Below are 5,479 nucleotides of genomic sequence, written 5' to 3' on the forward strand. Positions count from 1 at the left end.
TGAGTGTGTGTGTGTGTGTTAATGGTTGTTTGTCTCTTTCTGTGTTGGTCCTGCGATGGACTCGTGACCTGTCCAGGTGTACCCTGCCTCTCACCTGTTAAAATGCTGGGATAGGCTCCAGCTTCCTTGGAATGGACAAATGAGATGAGTTAGGTAATTACTTGAAATTGTCATGATGGAAAATATTGCATTATCATTTATTTAATATGGTCCACATTCAGTTCCTCTATAGGACAAATCACCTTGTCTTAGGCAGGCGTTCTAAACCTTTTTATCCTGGGGCCAACTTTTCCAGTACATAAATGGTCTGGGGCCCTTGCAAATCTTAATACTGTTGGTTTAATTGATCTCACTCTTGTATTCAGTAACTAAACCAAATCTACTTGCAGTTTAACAAGTTAAAACCTTTTGAAATACGACATGGGGGAAAAAAAATGTCTGACACGGTACAATGAGGTCATCACAAAGACAAGACTCCCAATAGGACAATAATTCATGGAACAAAATCAGGCTCACAGAAAAACTAATTTAAAAGCTTAAATCAGTCTTAAAACACAAAATCTAGAAAAAAGTAATAAGAAAAACACAGGGACTTAAAATAAGTTGAGATTTGATCAATAAAATGCTGTAGGGATGCATTCAAATTAAATTAACTGTAAATAAATGTTTGGTTTTTGCTTATATTTAAATAGAAAACATTTAATTAAACAATTAATTTTAATTAATTAATAATTAATTTTTTTTCAGAGTTGCCAAACATGACAGATGTTTTCTGCATCTGTAGCCAATTTTCATTGTTTCTTTGTTGTTTGTTAGTGTTGGAAGTTTCTTTGCTAGATGCCACTTTAGTGTTGAATTAATAGCATTAGCTAACGCACCATACACACCTCTCAGCTCTGCCTTGTTACCTCCGTTCACAAAACCCCACTTTATGAAATGGATTGTAGACATGAACATGTTTGCAGCATAGCTTCATGAAAAGCTTTGTATGTGCAAAAAATTTTTATTTTTTTTCTTAGAGTTTAAAAGACGTTTAAGAACATGATGTCCTTCGAATTATTTTGCTCTGTCTAGGATATCTGAATACACGAGAATCCCCACAGCAAATTTCTGGAGTAGAAAAATCTGGAGTTAAGCAAAAAGTGTGAAAGTGTTAGATTTCTGGAGTTTATTTTTTAACTTCGACTCTCCTTTGAGTTAAACGACACTTGCTGGCAATGTTGTATTTCAGAGTAAATTCCAGGCTGTTCAGGGGCCAATCTGAACTGCCCCGAGTGTAGAGTCACTGTGGCGCAAGCAGCATTAACGACTTCATCACGAGGTATGGTAGATAAAACCATAAAGCTGTTCATTTATTTAAGATATTTGGTATTTGCTCACAGTATATTCACATATTTTTGTTGATGTTGTTACTTTATCTATAACATATAATAACGTCAATGACTGTTGGGCAAAGTAACATATCGTTTTTTTTAGTTTTTTTTTAAACTGCGGTCAAGTGTGCTGTGCACATATTCCTGTAGATCACACCTAGCAAGCCGTCTTTCAAGTCAGCAGTTTCTTTATATCTTAGTGTTTTTTCTTTAAAATATAAACCTGGTTGTTGTATTGTGAAGACAGAAAGCTAATCAGTTCCAGTAAGTTGATGTAGTCACGCTAGGAATGCTAACGTTTTTTCTTTGTTTGTTTGTTTTGTTTTGTTTTGTTTTTTTTTCTTCTTTCTTTTAATGGTTTGGGTATAATTTAATCCATTAAGGTAACCATATGCCAGTTGATCGAGAGTGTAAAATGACGAACCCGGAGTGATAAATTCAGTCCTGACCCACAAGCTAACAGCTAACCCGAAAAGTTTAATGGTGTTGTAACTCTTGAAATAATTCACCATTCAGTCACAGTAGTGTTTTAAAAAAATACCTATTTCCCCCCTAATGTCAGGCCAAAATGTTAATAAAAGTGCAACTTAAAGGGAAGAAGAAGTATCTGAAACTGGAAGAAGTTTGCTTTGCAGAGTTCTTCACTGCAGGTGAGTGGTGTGTTTATTATTAAGCCAATAATGAGGACAGTACAATAACTTTGCAACGTGTTTCTGGGATGTTAAAGTCCAGCAGAAGTTTCTGAAACCAGAGACGACACCACGAAGAGTCACACATGACCAGGGTTTGAGGTTGATGAGGATGTTTTTTCAGAGCTTGCAACAGACAAAGAAATGTGTTTTTTCATCTACACTGATCATGGTAGGACATTAAAGAACTTTTGTTGCGGAAACATTTTGAGTCATTTAGATTTTGACTCATAATACAAAATAAATGTCTGATTATATGCTAGGGATAACAGGCTCAAAATATAAGATTGTATCAGTCTAAATTAAGTTGTATGTGTTTGTACCTCAGACATTTTGTCTGCTGAAGCATCCATGAACTCAACTGACTGTTTGGGCCTGACAGAATATGTGACTCTCACTACTTGTGGTAAGTAGAGCTATAGGTAAATGTCCGGTTTTGACTTGAGGTAGTGACTATCCATCCAAGTTTTTGATACACTTTTGTTTTAAGAGATTTCAGTATTTTATGTCTTTCATACTCTTTTTTGTGATCTTCAGATTTGACTGTCCTGAAGCAAGAAGGTGAAAGGACCTTCTCCCCAAACCTGACGGATACAGTGTCTGTCTCAAGCAGTTGAAGCAGTTGAAGCATTTGAAGCAGTGAGACGAGTGATCTGGGATGTCAGATAGATCCTTTGAATGGTATCCTTGCAAAAAATGTAATTGTTTTTTAAAAAAGACTTTCTAAGTAATCAGTGATGCAATTATTCTACTCTGAATATAGGTTTGATTATAGGTTGTAATAATCTTTTTTAATTTTTGTTTGTCTTTTAAAATATGTTGTTTTTTTTAGAATGTGGAGAAAATTCTCTCTTCAAAAGCAGCTGGTATGTCTGTGATTAAAGAGTATAAGACGACTGGGACTTTGAAAGATTCCACCCGGCGGTTAATGGTTAACATTATTGTGGCTCACATGCATGAAAAAGAAGGGTAAGATGCTTCAAGAAAATATTACCGTTTTTGTTTTAAATGAGCTAAAATTATTAGATGAACACCACTTTAACTCTTGCAGGAGAGTTGTTAGTGAAGCAACAAAGGAATTCCGTGCCCTTGGAATGGTGTCACTGTTCCCATCTCTGAAGGACCCTTAAAGATCCCTTAAAAGGGTTATGTAAGTTCTCCTGCCTAATTTTTATAAGTACCATAACGATAATTTATGCTCTCCAGTTACAATATTACTCTTTATATCCAACATGACATACTGCTTTCATCTCAAGAACACTTCTATGACATTCAGAGCAACAAAGGCTTCCTTCAGTGGCGTGTGGAAACGTAAATCCAGAACTATGTCAACACTCCCGGATAAAGTGGCGCCCACAGGAGGTCCTACATCATCAAGTTTGAAAGCATGGACGACCCACGAATGGGAGATGATTGCATGGAAGCCATGTCTCTCCTTCACCACACAACTGACCGTGACTTAGTGTTCCAGAAGATGAGAGAAACCTTCTGCTACCGTCAGCAGATCCTTCATGATCCAGAGCGCTCAGCTGATTTACTACAAATGTTTCCTCGTTTCTTGGATGTCAAAGGACTGGTAAGTAGTAAATTTTGAATGATGTATTTATTTTATTAAAAGAAACTAAAATGTTTGTGGTTGTCCTTTCCTTTTTCATTAGATTTTGTTGATGTTTGGAGCTGATGTTGCCTCCAGATTCCTTGAAAAATGGAACGTCAGTTTCAAAGATAAAGTCATCCAGGAGGCCAGGACACTTAAAGAGACTGTCCTCCAAAAACAACAACTAAAGGCTGCCCCAAATGAGATGTCTGACGATGCTGAGGAGCCAGGTACAGTCGTCATTCAAACAGTAATATAATTATTATGGTAGTTAAATACTTCAGATTTCAGTGGTTTTTAATGATTACTTCTTTAAAGCAATTTTCCTTTTCAAATCCTTTTCAGCTGACTGCTTATGTCTGCACTCACAAAAACAAACAAAATAAACTTAGTATGCCTTTTAGCTTAAATCTAGTTAATCACTATTTCTTATCAATATTTTAATGCACCATGAATACAGTTATCTTTACTTATCCATGTGCATAAAATAATCTTATTGTTTAAACGTTGTAGATATCTTGGCTTGAAATTATTGTTTTTTTGTCCCCGGAGTGGGGCAGCGACATGGCTTCCATTCTTGTCTTGCTGCATCTTCTCCTTCCACAACCAGCTGGTAGAAAGCGGCCCAAGAAGATCAGTGCTGGAGAAGCAACAGATCATCTGGTGAAATTTCACAAGGTTTGTCAACATGATGCAATCCTAAAAAAACAAAAAACTTTGGATGTATAAACAAATTGTTTATAGAGGCCTTTTTTGGGTGTTGCAGTCATGCCATAGCCTTGAGGATAACCTCTACAGAAACGTGTCAGCCATATCTTCTCGCCATTGGGACTTCAAAGTCACAGATTTTCACCTTCTACATTGTCTTGATAAGAAGCTTCTGCCATGTCAGTCATGCACGTTAGGAGCTTTTAATGAGCTGCTCAAGTCACATTTTGTTTTCAGTGTGACGTATGAGGATGCTCTGTGCAGTCTTTACACATTTGTGCAGACAACTGTGTAGAATATTGACATAGGTACAACTGACAAACTCCAAAAGTCAAATAGCTGAGAGCAAAGCTGTTGAACAAGCTGTAGTTAGCTTAATCAGCTACTATGTTAAGCTGCTTTCTGTGTGCTGCTTCTTTTGGTACAGTTTTGCATTTATTCAGGCACCTCAAACTAATTCATGGAATGTATGCAGGGAAAAGTCTAAGACTGAAACGTGCTCAGGCAGGTTGTTGCTTGCAGTTCTCTAGTTCTTCTGGATTTAGGAGACATCTCATTAAGATCCACTCTTCACTTGACCCCTGCATGCCTTGCGAGGACCCTTCCATTGTGACTGTGAAGATGACAGTTCTCAGTTATTAAATGATGACATGCCATCTCACAGTCAAATCTCATTCCCTAAATGTTGAAGCTGGACCTTCAGTGTCCACACACATGTGTGCTTCAATTATCGCCAAGCTTTTGGGGAGTGGTGTACCAAATACTGTAGTTCTTTCCACAATAGAAAATTTAGAAGAATTTGTGGAGGATCTAGAGTTTAATATTAAGGACCAGGTACCGTGATTAGAAGACATGTATTTTCTATGCAGCTTTAGTAGTTATATATTCATCAGATCATAGACTAATGATGTGATGTTCATACAACACATTTCAGTAAAAATAAATAAAGTCCATCTTTATTTATCATTTATTTATTAAGTCCATCTTAGTCCATCTTTAATTGACTCAGATACAAAATAATGGCACTTTGATTTTACACAGTCACCCACAAATGTTCAGAGCAGATTTTGTATTTGTCCTGTTTCTGTGATGTAATCTGCAGGTTCACGTCT

General features: G+C 36.6%; 2 long non-coding RNA genes across 2 annotated transcripts; both read left to right on the top strand.

Annotated features, from left to right (window-relative positions):
* Positions 1-2,397: 2,397 nt before the first annotated feature.
* On the top strand, positions 2,398-3,650 carry LOC121642139. Its single transcript, XR_006010842.1, has 3 exons — positions 2,398-2,468; positions 2,600-3,212; positions 3,319-3,650. It is a non-coding gene; the product is annotated as an uncharacterized LOC121642139 (long non-coding RNA).
* A 73-nt stretch (positions 3,651-3,723) lies between these two features.
* Positions 3,724-4,670, top strand: LOC121642152. The gene is made up of 3 exons (XR_006010847.1): positions 3,724-3,774; positions 4,212-4,337; positions 4,426-4,670. It is a non-coding gene; the product is annotated as an uncharacterized LOC121642152 (long non-coding RNA).
* The last annotated feature ends 809 nt before the right edge of the window (positions 4,671-5,479 follow it).

This window comes from Melanotaenia boesemani, chromosome 6 (assembly GCF_017639745.1).
Source record: "Melanotaenia boesemani isolate fMelBoe1 chromosome 6, fMelBoe1.pri, whole genome shotgun sequence".
NCBI lineage: Eukaryota > Metazoa > Chordata > Actinopteri > Atheriniformes > Melanotaeniidae > Melanotaenia > Melanotaenia boesemani.